The 15,465-nt window shown below is 40.0% G+C and overlaps 1 long non-coding RNA gene across 1 annotated transcript in view; it reads right to left on the bottom strand.

Annotated features, from left to right (window-relative positions):
* Positions 1 to 355: 355 nt before the first annotated feature.
* LOC125697508 (uncharacterized) overlaps positions 356 to 15,465 on the bottom strand; it is a 101,005-nt gene continuing 85,895 nt past the window's right edge. Inside the window, exons 2-4 of the long non-coding RNA XR_007378819.1 lie at positions 3,268 to 3,381; positions 2,816 to 2,860; positions 356 to 2,732 (exon numbers count right to left, since the gene is read on the bottom strand). This is a non-coding gene — a long non-coding RNA (uncharacterized LOC125697508). The remainder of the gene's footprint in view (positions 2,733 to 2,815; positions 2,861 to 3,267; positions 3,382 to 15,465) is intronic.

Here is a 15,465-nt window from a genome sequence, read left to right as displayed (position 1 = left end):
AAGTTAAGTGAAATGCAATACAGGGAAGGTTGACATTGGCTTCAAAAAATTCAAGTGTAATAATTTAATGACAGTCCACAAAAAAAAAGGAAAAAGAAAAAAAAAAACCTGAAGGCTTGGCATTAAATCCATTCACAGACAATTTCAAACAATGCTGGGCTAAGGTTATGGTTTGACCACGTTGTCTACTGAACTATTTTACAGCAAATTTTTAGCAGTTGCCATCCCAAATATGTTCTAACTGTATACGCAGAATCATGAAGGAGAAAATTGAAAAATCCCTGTTAGATAGTTATATGCTCCACAATCCTGCTGAATTAACTCAGGATTTAGCAGCCAGACAGACAATCGGGTCTTCTGCGGTTTCATTTGAGAGTATAATAGAAAAAAAAATGCATAGGCTTTAAGAACAGCATTTTCAGAGCACTTCTGTTCATTAACTCTTTACACTCTCAGTAAGAGTTACTTTTGTTCCATGTACTTTTCACCTTCCCATCCGTTTTCTCCATACACTGAAGACAACTGTAGAAACCTTTCTCCTTAGACAGAAAAATCTGTAATTATCCAACTGAGATTTTATTTTTTTCTTTTATGAGAATCAGCTACCCCCCACTGCTAAAGATGAGATACTGGTCACATACTGCTGATCTAATCCAGAATCACTGTTCCTGCAGCACAGCAGGCAATAATTCTTTTCATCCCCTTCATTCATTTCACCTAATCAATCATCAATTCAAGAAAGCTCCTTGCATTTTTTGTATCCATCATTTAGACGGGCAAGCAATACATATTTAGCACCCTTAATATTTCTTCACACATCAAGTCATCAATCTCTCTACTCCCTTAATCACTTGCATTGCTCTTCTGTGAATACCTTCTGTCTTTCCCATATCCTTCCAGCACTGGGAATGCTGAGCTGAGAATGCAACATTTCAGCTCCACTCTTAAAAGAGTATCACAGTTTAAAATGAACTCTGCCTTTTTTGTTTGTTTGTTTGTTTTTAAATCAGACATTCCTAAAGCAAAGTTTTTTAATCCAAATATTCAATCTGTGTTGGCAATGAAGAACGAAGCTTGAAATTCAATTCTTTTGGAAGATTTTTCGTGACTCTTTTCTGACATTTTGATCTCACTTCATTTCTAAACACCTGAAACAAAGCAGATCTCTCATTGCAACACTGACAACAAGTTGACTTGGGTTTATCTAAAGCTGTGAAGAGCACATTTAGAGGAAAACTCTGCAGCTCATCTCCCTCTTCTTGATACTTCTGAATGCTTATTCTTGCCAGAAATTACATTCTGCATGGAGACAAAGAGTTTTGAGAAAAAAAGGTCATCCCTAAATGGAGGGCAAGGGGGTGGTAGGTGCATGCACACGGGTTAGCTGCCCTTCAAGTTAAATGAACATTGCCATCCAATGTAAGCCCAACTTGTGCTAGCAAAAATGAGGTTCATGAACCAATACTTTGAACCCTACGTTCATTCAAAGCTTTTAAAATTTATCTTATCCATTCCACTCAATAAGTTTTCTGATTTGTTACAGAAAGGTGAAAGGTCCTTCCTCCCATTACCAATTACCTGAGCCATTCAGTCCTCTTTGATGCATCCTTGCATGACTAAGTTTATTTCCAGGCTTCCAGGTCCCTACTTCTTTAACTTAAAATATTTGTCCAACAAGAGCAATTTTCAACTTATGCAGGAGCTAGCTAATTAGTATGGTAGCCTGTCATTCTGTCACACTGCCTTGACAAACAATATAGCAGATTAAAGAGTTGCTAATTGGCCAATAGAGTTAGAAGCAATTTCACAGTGCTAATGTACCAAGAAAACATTTTAAAAGTTGCTTTGATCAGACTATGGAAAAACTAAACAAAATGAGTTGTCAGTTTTGCAAGACTAAGAGCATAGTCCCATAGAAGAAATCCTATATGCAGGTAGCACTTTTAACATGGGATTAAGGAGAACTACTGCTACCTACTTTGCAGAGGTACCCTGACAACAGAGGAATGGTCCTTCAGATTCGTTCTCGGATTTGAATACTACTAATGCAAAATAATGGGGGGGGCGGGGGGGGGAAACACCACCACAGAAATCATTAAGGCACAGATAGTGAATACATTTAAGGATATAGATACACGAGTTCCTTGTGGGAGTGGCAAGGTCTAATAAAAGTAGCAAGATGCTCTATTTCATCATGAAAGCCTGCAACCAATCACCAATGAAAGACCCAAGTCAACCTGAAATATGACCCATCTCTCTTCAGCCACTGAAGATGAGTTAGAAAAGTTTACAGATAGGATATAACATTTCTTTCAGTTACAATCAATTAAGCAAGAAAGGACAAGATAATAAGGCTAATTAACAGCATTTGGTCTCATCCAAATAATAAAAATTAACAGCAATAATTTTGTTTCCTTCAGCTAATGTACCCTTGGACAGATTTTAAATGGATGGGTAGAAGTAGGGTCAGCAATCAGAATTACATCTCCATACTTGTCAAACCAAAGAGAAAGAAGTAAAGCTTATGTGGCAGGAAAGACATTAGTGAACTCTTCTGAAAAATAACGGAGCACTCACGTTCTCTTGGGGGAAAAAGTGAAGCAGATAAACATTTAGAGATGCTCAGACTGTATTCACAACACTATAAATACTGGGATATAGAAGTTCACATGAGTTTAAATTCTCTTTTTCATTGCCATGGCCTTGCTAAATCTTCATATTTCTTTAAAAACCTGTAAAAGATAGCAAACAATCATGTTTAGGAAGAGAGAGCGTTGCCTACCATGCCTCGATCACTTCAGTGAATGAATCAGACCTGCTCTTTCACTTCAGATTCTTTCACTTCAAATTTTGCTGGTTCCTACATAGGGAACAGAAAGGAAAATCAATCTTAATGCAATTCCCTCAATAATCACAGCACAGATCACAAGGCTGAGCATATTGTCTCCCAGAAACTGAAAAATGGAAAATTAATCCTTTAGACTTGTTAGAACGGATCTTCCATCCTTTGCAAGCATCCTTTTTATCACAAAAAACACGTCATGACAAAAAGAGCAAATGAGCATAGAATTTGGCAAGCCAAACCTAATGGGAAATCCAACCTGTAGGTGCTATTCCAGGGGACAACGTGTAGAAGTTAATTTTTGTCAACAGAAAAAATGTAGGTGGTGAAAGTCAAATAAAAGGTGAAGAAAAAAGGGCAGGAGATACTTTTGTGGCTTCCTGCTGCAGGCTCACTCCATTAGGAGCTAACCACGCAATCCATACCAATGGAGGAGCTGGCGGCTGGCTGGAGAATGCAGACCCAGAGCTCACGTTCTCAGCACAGCAGGACTCATCTTCAATTTTTTGGATAGTCAGCAGCAGATAGGGCTCTTTTGGCTAGAGAAAAGACAAAACTAAGATGATGTTTGCTATTAATATGCTTCTCTTTAGCAGCTTCCACTTGAGTCCAAGACGCCGCTTTTTTTTCTTTTTCTTTTACCCCTCAACTCCTCAGAAACCCCCTATTCCTTTTTTTGGAGGCCTTTGGAAAGAAACTAATGTTTGTGCATCTGGATAAATCCCAATGTACCATCTACTGCTCTACAGTTTTCCTGAATTATACTGAATGTGTTTAACACATTGATCATTGACACACTATTGAAACTGGAGTATCAATACCACCAGAGTAACTGGTGCTGTCTAAACTGATGAGCAAGAAAAGCATTGAATGAATTTCAGCTACAAGGAATGCTACCAACTTCTCCTCAGCTCCTTCCCAATTTAGAACAATAATTGAAATCACTCTACTCCTTGCATCAACAAATGGAGGATAATTATGTTGTTCTTTCAACCTCACATTTAGAGATTGCATTGATCTTCACTGTATTAATAAGTCAAATTATTCCCTCGTTTCTGCTAGCTTTATAAGAAAGAAATTATGCAGAAAAAAAGCAGGATGTCCCTTTTTTTTTTCTCTTGCTTACCACTAATGGTTACACTTCACCTGTTTCTTGCCAACATCAGTTCTTAAATGATCTAATGTAGGTTAATAGAATTATTTTCATCTTAAATAAAGATATTTAAAACAAAAACAGCAGAACAGCAGAGTGTTGGTGAGCCTCTTTCAGAGCAGCTGGAAAAAGGGTGGGAGGCACCTGGAGGAGCAGGCGCCTCAGAAGCTTTCAAGGTAAACTGAGCACTTCCTGGGTACTCAAAGGAGACTTTCTGAACAATAGCTGCCAGCAAATGAATTTCCACTGGCAAAGAATTCAGGACTTGATGCCCATGTTACCTAAGTCGTTCCTTTAATCTGCAGAGAAGATCCAGGGAAATAAACAAACATTGGCTCATCCTCATGCAGATATTTTGAATGCTGCATCAGAGAAAAATTCTCGAGGAAAAGAGCTATTTGATGTTCCAAGTAATTGAATTTTGATGCAAAATAAGTATCTGCATAAAATCCTTGTTCTTTTAAGCAAATGAAAGGCGTACTTTTAGACCTTCAATATTTTAGAAACATATTCTCTAACTAAAAAGCAATTAGTCCAAAAGTATAAGACTCCTATCTGAAAAAAGTCTTGCTTTATGCTTAATTTCATTCCTATTATGTTCAATTCTAGATCTTCCTAAATAACAAGGAGTAAAGTGAAAAAAACGCATGCAGAACAAAACAGTTTTCTTAAGTATGCTCTCTGTGGATAGTAAAACATAACATGCAGACTGCAGTAAATTTAACCTCTTAATAACATGAAGAAGAAAAATGAGGACAGTCTAATGGGCTGTTAATGGGCATTCATTTAGCACAGACTGCAATTACAGTCTATGCAGCAGTTCAGAGCTGTTCTACTGAGCTATGAATGGAGTTTATGTCACAATTCACAATTTGAAGAGTACAGAACAAGAATGAAAATTACACTCTTTCTTCTTGAATGACTAACAATACAATTTTAAGACATATTAAGCATTAAATACCTAATCTGGCAAAACATTAAATTATTTAAGTCTCATTTGAACTCAAGGGCTCGGCAAATTGCACTCTGAGAGCCTTTGATAAATCAAAGATCTGACCAATTGATGAGACCAAGTCAAACTTTTCTTCCACTAATTTCTCATTACTAACATCTTTTTCTAGTCAACTCGTGAAGGCTACTTTTTCAGTCTGTTACACTAAATATTTCTCAACAATTTTACTAGATTTCTTCACAAATCAGCTTTGTTTCAAGGAACAGCAAATGACAAATCTCATTTTTTATAGGTGTCATATTAGACAAGGTCAGTCACATCACACTGAGCAACAGACACAGCCAAACCATTTGCTACTTCATCTGCTTTCTTACTACTTAGAGACGCTTTAAGCTTTAGGTTAATCAAAGCTAATATAAGCCATTTCATTAAGTTCACACCTTATCCATAGAGATTGCTCTGAGCATGGGTTGAGTCACTATTGCTCAGCAGCCACAGAGCACTACTATCACCAGTTCTGAGCTGCCCAGCTTAGTCTCAGAGAAGGCTGCCCGTTCATCCTACGAGGAAGCATGGAGAAAAAGAGCAGACTGCAATGAAAAAGTTCACTCTCACTAATTCAAAGGAAAAAGGAGGGTGCTGCATCACAGCTTGGCTTCCACCAGCATGCTTGACCTTGTAGGCTAGAAAATAAAAAATCCTTGTAGCAGTGTTGGTAAATAAACTGATTCGGGCTGACACGTTGGTGATGGAAGAAGCGATATACATAGAACATCAAGCTGTCATTTCTGTAAAATGATTTTTTTTTTTAAACTAGCAGCACTTCAGAAAGTGCCTTAAAACACAGCAATCTTTCAGACAATTTTCTTACGTTATAACATCAAAAACAAAAAGGAACGAAGAGTGTGTTCAAGTGTTGGAGGACAAAAAAAGGGCGTTTTGAGAACCTGCAGTACTGTAATTACAAATGGGACACTTGCTATTCATATAAGGTTGGAAGGAAACATGTATTTTGCACCTCCTGAAGTCTATTAAGGGCTTCATACGAGTTTTCTAAACTGAAGTATTCCTATTTAACTTCCCTCACTTGAAGCCACATCCAAGCAGTATTCCTTTCAAGCAACTGTTAAAGCAAAATATGATATAATCACTAACTGTTGGTTAACATTTGAGCCTTACAAGCAAGCAACCATTCTTGCTCTAACAGTACCACTTATCTCTTTCTGTAAGAAGAGGTTTCCGTGACAATCATGACCCTAATATACTTGATACTGTACAAATGCCCTGAAAAGTAGTTGTCTCATGCAAATAACGTTGTAAGTGCCTACCTATCATTAATCTCAGTGGAGAACAGACACTTCCGGATACTCATCGCATTGCCTACATATGGGATTGGATGTCTTTTGGGTTCTCCTAATCCACGTCTGTCCTAAGGGATTAAAGCTCACAGGTAGATCTCAATGCCTGTTTTTATACAAATATTTCATTAAACTCATTAGAAAGAACAGCAAAAATATCATTACTTCACCTTTAACATAGAATATAGTTATTTGCTAGTGACTGAAAGTATCAGTTTTACTGATACTTACAGTTAATTACTGTTAATATGACTGGAATTTATCATCTGTGGGTGGTATTTGCAGCACTAGTTTGAAAACTTGTGCTTATGACTGCTGTGCTTTGAAAATCATCATCATTTTATAATTGATACACAGGGTGAAACTAATCTTTTAAAGCTAATATTTTATGAAAGAGCTAGAGGAAAAACCTTCCCATAAAATAACTATCAGAATTATTGGGACCCAAAGCCCAAGGAATCACATAAGTGCACTCTGACTGAAATTAATCAGTGGCAGGGAAGATCTTAGGAGGATGAAGAAGAGCATTCAGGGCTGGAAAGATGCATGGGGTACAGAGGGCACATGCATCACTCCCCATGCAGAAGCTGGGATTCATATTCAATCACAGCAATCGCCATAAAGATGCATGGTGGCAATAATTTGTTTTGAATGTTTGATGTGATGGGGCAGGCAGAAACGGTGTTTCATTCTGAAGTGAAAACTGGGATTCCACGAGGTCAGCAGAAGTTAGCTGCTGAGGGTTATTCCCTACACCAAAACATGAAAACTATTATTTTAATTGACTAAATGAAATTTATGATGCATCACAGGGAAAAGCAGAGATGCTTCAGTTTTCCCTTTTCTTTGCCACTGCTGACAACAATCCAGGCAGGAAAACTCCCAGAGCAACATAACACAGCAGAGATGCTCATGTATGAGACCATCAGAGAAGGATCTGGAGTTGATTATCAGCAGGAGCAATTTTCTCCTGGAGGCTGTAACACCGCAGATCCAGACTTTGGTCATTCAGCAAGTTACTGGTTCACAGAATACAGAGCAGCAGTTGCATAAACCATAACAGCAAGGAAAACAGCCACAGTATTTCTGAGCAAAACAAAATACAGCAGTAGCACATATTTTACACAGGCATGGGCTGTCTTGCCCCTCATGTTACAGGCCATTTAAATGCTTTTTCAGAGCCAAAGTACCTGCTGCTACAAAACTCTTAGTGCACTGCATTTCTTCTTTTGCAGCATAATATCCACTACCATGGTTTTATGTTTGTATATAATGTGAGAGCTTATCCAGAGGAAAATAAGATGGAGCTGGTCCAAGTGTTACATTGTCCTTTTCAAAAGCAGAGTACAGCAGCACACAGTCCCTGTCTGCTGCTCCTCTCATCCACCACTGAATAACAATGATGGCAAAGGACCTTCAACAGCAGCCAGTCCCGAAGAGGCATGGGAAGAACCCAAGGTGAACAGATCCAACTACAGACAACAGGAAATTTGACTTGATCAAACAAACCTCTTAGTATATCTGTCTTACAGCCACACGCAGACATCACGATTAAAATTTTGTGTAGCTCTTATGTGAGCCATAAACAGTTTTGTCAAAGCAATTAACTCCACCAGAAGGAGCTTTGGTTTATAACCGAGCCGTCATGGGCAGTAAGCACTGCAGGAAAGAACCAGCACAAACTTGCCTTCTGTTTGGAGACTGCAGCAGTCAACATACATCCACGTTTCACGTTTCAAAGAAAAAAGGAAGATGTATTAAAATGAGCCTGCTATTAAAATCTCTTTTCTCAATGGTGATCAGGCTGACACCAGCAGTGAGGAGTTCATCATCGTTATGACTACCACGAATATTTATTGCTTATTCTCAAAAGGGTTTCTTCCAAAAAACGTTGTGTGAGGGTGCCCACAGAAAATAATTATGATTAAAAAAAAAAAAGGAAAGACTGAGCGAATGTACTAGAATACATTATCCCACTTTGTATTGCAGAAGTCATAAAGTAACCACGTTCTGTGTTAAATTCCTATTATTTTACCTGGCAGAGCAAGTACTGCTTCAAAGACTGCAAATTGAAAATGAATCTCTTTAAGAACAAGCCAAGCTCCTTCCAGAGTCTTCATGAAACAGCTGTCGAGGGAGACAACAGGAGGAGAGGCATTGAGTGAGACCCTTCCATCCTTCATGGCAGTGCTGCAATGCCCAGAGCAGCTGGAAGCAGACTCCTCCAGACCTGCTGGGGAACACCCAGAAGGTAAATGGGAACATAATGAAGGCAAATGACAAGAGCAGATAGTGAAGCTCTGGTTTCTGAAGAGTTATCCAGAATTGGCTGGGTGTGCACAGACCTTGTTTGGAGAGCATTGCCAAATGGACTACAGGGTTAATGGCAGCTACGCTCATGGAGATAACGTGGCTCCAGGAACCTGAGAACTACGTTTTCTCTCTCAGATATCAGAATCATTTAACAGTGGCACAATAAAAGGAGGAGGTTTTCATTTATAGAAACTGATCACCCCAATGATCCGGAAAACAGGCAAAAGAGAAGCGTGCTCTGCAGCCCTGCTCTATGAGAAGAGAAATACAGCAGAAGGAATGCTGATCTCACTCTATAAATGGATTCCTGCGTTAGCTGAATGCTGCCTACCAATGTGCATTTATCAGATCTGCAGAAGTGGACTCAACTGCCGGGGAGCAGAGCAGCTTTTCTATCAGCTCCACATCAGAAAGCTGTACAACAAATGCCAGATGGGTTGGGGAAGTCAGAGAACACAGCTCTGGTCTTTTCAGTTGTTGGCTGCACTTTAGTGAAATCACTTCATACTGTTTGTAAAGCCACATTTATTCCTTTCCTCCCATGAAAGAAGCAATAGTCTTCTCTTTCTTGCCATCCTCTGAAGAGACAGCAAATGCTAACTTGCCTTTGAAATGCTTCCAGGGCTGGAGCCAGAAGCCCGTATTTAGTAGAACACTGCACCAATACCAGATCTCAGCTTACCTTCAGGTACCCACAGACCAAAGCACTGCTTTGCACTGCAAGCCCTCCTTGTTTTGGAAAGCTCATACCTGATTCAACCTGCTAAGCTTTAATTTGTCCTTGAATAAGGCCAGTGCTCAGCTCAGTACCACCACCCTGTCCACAATGGGTGCATCTAAAGAGTGGCAGTGAGAAACAAATTAGGGACCACAAGGGGACAGACTGCTTTTAGATTAAATGGCAAAATAGATTAACACAATTAAAATCCATCCTTTAGAGTGAATGTGTTTATGCCAATTTAATTCTAACTTCTCCTAGTTACTTCAGTCACAGCATCTAGTAATGTAGGAAGCACTAAAATGAGCAACGACAGCAGACAGACCCCCACTTTTTTAGTTTTTATGTTTTAGCAACCCATCTTACCTCTTTCATCCACCAGTGATTACTTCTTATTTCTTAAGATATTTAAGAATCACTGTAGACCATAATGAAAAATAAACTAATGACAAATCAAATACATTTCAAGACATGCAGAAAGATGCTCCTAAATGCCCTAAGGGACTGCCTGGTCAGTGTCTCTGTGCCTCTTTATCACCAGCCAGCAAGGAACACAACCTTGTCATTGCATTGTGTGTGTGTGTGTGTACTTTGCAGCTGAAGTCTCCTCCACTGGCCCAAAGGAATCCTAATACAAGAAGTAACATGCAGAACAGAAGATGAACTTGCAGCAAACAGCCAACTACTCTCACAGACTGGCATCCCACAGGCTTGGCTTGCTCAACAGGACTACCCAAAGGTGAGCTGGAGAGATGCTCTACTTCATCACTCACCTGTAGCACTGCACACCCCGCTCCCCAAACAAAAGCTATCGTAAAAAAGGACAAATATTAGTGGTTTTATGTGGATCATCCACAAGTCTATTCCAAATCCACTCAGATGAAGCCCCCCAGCTTCACTAAAAATCAGAGCAGAAACCACTGTGCGTTTGTGGTTCGTACCCTGCTGCTAAAGAAGGAAAAAATAACATGGAACAAGAAAACTTCATTACTTCTTAAAAGACACAGAACTTTGCAGATGGGCCGGGGAGAAGCAGCAGGAATGAAGGCCAGCAGGCAGCAGACACCAGCAAAGGCTCCATGAAGAAAGGCTGCCTGGGGATCATCACTGCAGCTGCTCCAGCTCCTACAGTTTAGAGCCTGCTGCAAAAACTCTGAGCACAGGCAATGAATAAAGCCAGTGAGCACAGCCACTCTCTGCGCTGGAGCTTTGTATTAATTCTGGAAGCAGGGAAGGGTGGAGAGATGGGGAGAGAGGTAAACATGGGTATTTTATTCTTGGGTTGGAAATTTGGGGTTTATCTTGCAGAGTGCCTCAAATCAGGACAGGGCAGCTGGGAAGCACTGGGTAACCTCTACTAGTTGGCAAAATTCACCTGATGTGTAAGCTAAAAAAATATGCATGCAGAATACTATCAAGCAATGAGGAGTTCGTAGTGAACTAGAGTGTGCATATACTGCCCTAGAGTATTGTGGGATGTTTAAATCAATTACTTTTTAATAACAAATAATTAAGTACTTGAGTGAATTGCAGTCAAACAGTCAAGAAATGACCTCACAGCCCTCCCTGTGCTGACTCAGCTGTGGTGGCACAAGGGCAGGCTCATACTGCTCACTGCCACGGACAGCCCAACAGGGAGCTGTGTTGGAAGGTTCTGAGACTGCAGAACATGGGGAAAAAAATATCATTAGATATCATCATTAAAACTGCTTGCCCAGAATTTCAAAGAAATGCTTTTGAGAACAATTTCTTAAAAGCCAGTTTCAAATCTCAGTGAGGTCTACTCCAAATTAAATCAGCAGAAGCTGTGCTTCCCATCGCTTTCCTTGGCAGCGCATTGCACCAACAGCTTAGAAATCATTTTCCACTCTTCCAGAGAGCAGGAACAAGTTTGAGGTATGGAATTTACATAAATCCATAATGCATCCACCAAGTACTTAGTTCTCAAGGGTGTTATAACACTAAAACAGAGAAATGACAAAGGGGTGGTTTTATCAGACCCAACACCTCCACGCTTGACATCTATGGCCCAAAACAATAGATACAGCTTCAGGCTTTCCATTGTAGTGTTTTTCATTATCCTTGCTTCTGGGCATTTATGGTCTAAAGCTGTTTGCTAAGGACTGGAAAAAAGTGTCACACTAAAACCAGTTAAAACATGGTCCTATTTTATGAATGGATATTTAGAATTATACTTGTGAGCCACAGAGAGCAGAACAGCTCACAGCTACATTCATAAATGCTGTAGGATTAAAACCACCAGGCAGAGCACCCCAGATTTCACAAAGTACCCCAGAAAATGCAGGATCATCATACAGTTCACTTCACTCCTGCCAGGTGTACCTATTCCTGTTATGTAGAAATAGCACCTAGAACTATAAATACAGTGCCCCAAAGGTTTTCTAGCAGAAAAGTAGCAATTTTTCACAATATTTTACACCTTCTCCTCAGCCCATGACACTTAAGATATAGACAAAATCTTGGATTTGAATTTTGGATATACATGGACATACACCACTACTGCTCTACCTTCAAAACTATGAATAAGCATCCACGGGCCTGATCTATGGTAACCAAAAGCAGCTTTGAAAACAGAAAGGAAGGATGGAGCAATAGTCCAATAATTTAATTTAAGCCACTAAGCACAAAGAATTGCTATTAATTGCCTCCCAGATATTCTCTCCCCCTTCTTCCATTATGTACAAGAGAAGCTTCGATTCCTCGTTTTGCTCCTTTGAATTGCGCCTCAAAATTTCATCTGATTTTTGACATTTATACAAAGATGGTTTTTCTTTTTAAAGCACTTTTATTGAGAACGACCTTACATGGCACTGTATGTCCTTTGAAAACTCTTAGCAATAATTGATCATTTTGCCAAGGCTTGGGGAGGGGGAGGGGTTAACATTTTTTGTGCTAAAGGAGTTGGGCACACAATACATCTGAAAGCAGTTAATCCAATTGTCTTTCACCCAAAGGTCAAATATTCCCAAAACAACATTTCAGAAAATGTAGTCTAAATGAGCAGTGACCTGCATACACAGCAGCCATCCTCATCTGAGCATCTGCAATGGCTGTATTTCCCTGTATGGGAATCCACACGGGCAACAGAGCTCCTGCTGCAGGATGAGGGAAAGGAACAGAAGCCCATGCTTCTGGGGGCAGTTGCCCCAAATCCTTTTAAAGGAGCTGATGTCCCCAGACTGAGATGTCTTAAGCACCAACATCACCAACCTACTACAGTATTTTCCTCAATAGCTTCTACCATGGCCAGGGGCCATTTCCCATACTGGGGAACTGCTTGGGAAAAGCAGGAGCAGGGCAGCATTTTGTACAATGGGAATGTACTAACATTTATGGCAGAAGCACCAAGCCCCACGTGCCACTGGAACTCATATACATTAAATCTCATTTCAAGAAGGCATCATTGCCAGAAAAACAAAAAAAACAACAGTAGTGCTGAAGTTTGACCCAGTTTCAGATTCACTTGAATTTTTGAGGACTGAAACAACAAAAGTTGACTTTTACAAAGTAACTCCTTTAAGCTAAAAAAGAAAAAAAAAAAAATTGCATTACATAAGCAAGAAGCATTTCAATTAAAATGGAAATAAATATAAGATTTGAAACTGTGCAGAAATACTCGCTTCTTGTTTGTGTGATGCTTGAACTCTGTCTCTCTAGATGCTCTTTGACAAATGTGAATCATCCACTGAACACCCCAGTTCAGGCTACAGAGGGGATGTGAATGCAGTCAATTATGCAGCCCTATTTCACGCTGGTTTTATATCAAGATGAGTTGTGGGAGACAGAGGCAGCATTTTGTCCAATAGGCAACAAACATGTTGTTGGATGTTGCAGCACGCCCAGAAGACAGTACCATGACCCAAGTACCAGAGCTGCTGGGAAAGAGAGAGTGAAGGAAGAAGGGAAAGAATGGAGAGAGGGGGGAATTATGTCATTACAAAGTTTCATTCACTTGCATATTGATTTGTTCACAGAAGGCCCAAGTGAAGTAATACCCCAGTTATTTAAGCCAAGCTGAGAAAGAGAGGCCATTTTTAACTCTAGGCATTTTGAGGCAGATAACACAAAATGTCTTTTCCTTGTCTCGAGGAGTCCTGCTCCTTTCCATATTTAAACACTACAGGAAAAAGCCCTCGTTCCCCCTGGGCTCTCACTTATTTCCATAACAGAAAGCTTCAGAACTCTGAGATGCCCTTCAGAGGTTTGCAAATCCATCACTTTTCTGGAAAATATTCATAGAAAACGCAACTCAGGGAGCTGACTTGATTGAAAACCTGAGAGGTTGCACACCACTGATCTCCCACCCAAGAATCCCCAAAAAGCCCCTGGGGCTGCAGACACCTCTCCAGCATGCAACAGCCACGGACCACGTGCTACTGAGTCCATGCACCTCCCAAGCTCAGACCATACCATGCCTGTTAACTGATGCACCTAACAGCATTATTATTATTATTATTGTTTTTAACTCAAGCTGAAAAGTAGATGGAACACAACAAAAACAGCGTGTTTCCTTCAGGTTGCACTTGGTGGTCCTGTTATAATTTTATAAAACACACATATATATGCATTGCACAAATGCCTTTCCTGCATAGATATCTTCTCTGCAGCTGCCAGCAGGTGTTCTGCTCTCCCCACCTGTACCAAGAACATTGCTGCTTACATTTAGATGCAGATTTACAGGTAAATGGGAAAACCGGGCAAGGAGTTACCAATGGAAAATCAGAATATGATAGCTACTTAAAGAGATTAACTTTCTCATTACTGTGTCACTGCACGTTGTAATTCAAGCAGCTGGTAGCCTCATTTCTGTAACTATGGAAAATTAAACTGGGAGACAAAGCTCCTTTTTGTGCTGTTGTTTTCATGGCTGCAGGACTTCATTATGTGCCTTTTGTGCCTGTGGTCCTGTATGGGATGCTCAGCATTTAAAGGGTAAGAATGGTTGCTTGCCCTACAAAATTTGCTTCTCTTTAATCTGCCAGAGAACTGGTCCTGAAAAGATCTGCAGATCATCTGAACTAATTTGCAACAGCAGCGTTAACATCTCGACTTTCTGTTGCAAAATAGAGGCAGGCAATAAACGTAGCAAAATTAAATTTTCCTTGTTTAAATAGATTTTTTCACTGTAGGCTGTTAATTTTTGCAACAGCGTTTCTCTCTTATGGAAACATATGTAAAACACATTGCAATATACGTTATGAAAGACAAGGGTAACTCATTTTACTGCCAGCGGAGACCCCACGGGCTGATATAAATCTGTGGCATTTCCCCATTTCTCTGGAATTTTGTGCAGCGTTAATTTCAGCTCTAGCAATATTATTGCTGGGTTAGAGCTGTTTTCATAGGAACACTTGAAGCAAAGCTGTCTCGGAGCATGAAGAAAATTAAAGCTTGGTGGTTTTTTTCTCCATTATAAAATTATCCTTCAGCTCCTTTGATCTCTACTGTCAAAACCGGTGCTGTGGGTTAAATGAGTCCATCTTTACTTAGGGATAGGAGGCAATCTTTTTCAGAGAAAACTTTTTCCACATGGGTACCTCAGGGGCATTTAAAAAATCCAGGCAGAGCACCTTTTACTCATGTTCAAATTAACTATACGGATTGGAGAAACTCAGCATGTATCATTAGCTTTGGAATTAGTTACTTTCCTTTCAGAGCATGAGTAATTTGTGTGCCTTCCTATCCCATATGGGATCTAGAGGCCTTTTATTGAAGTAACAGCTAGAGAAAGGTAATTACTGGAGAAAAACACAGGAGAACTTGAACAGATAGCAGCCTATGTAAAAATCTCAGGGTTATCATTTCTAAGGAAGATTTTTTCCATCAGTCTGAGCAAAACACTGAGGGTTTGCCTTAACTAGTTAGCTGTACTGAAAACCTGACTTGTGGCCAAGTGACCTGTTCTCTACACCTCAATCACTGCTGCTCTGCCCACCAAACCTACTTGATATTTACAGCAAGGCCAGTCTAGTCCCCTTTTGGCCTTTTCCCCATTGAGGAGAGCTGCAGGAAGATGACCAGCCAGCAGAACGTGGTGGTTTTCTTCTCTTACTGCAACAGCAGGTTCCCATCTAGAAGAGAAGAGAAACCTAGAGCTCATGTTATCCA

This window comes from Lagopus muta, chromosome 9, assembly GCF_023343835.1.
Source record: "Lagopus muta isolate bLagMut1 chromosome 9, bLagMut1 primary, whole genome shotgun sequence".
NCBI classification, from domain to species: Eukaryota; Metazoa; Chordata; class Aves; order Galliformes; family Phasianidae; genus Lagopus; species Lagopus muta.
Note: the sequence above shows the minus strand (reverse complement) of the source record. Positions and strands in the feature narration are given on the sequence as shown.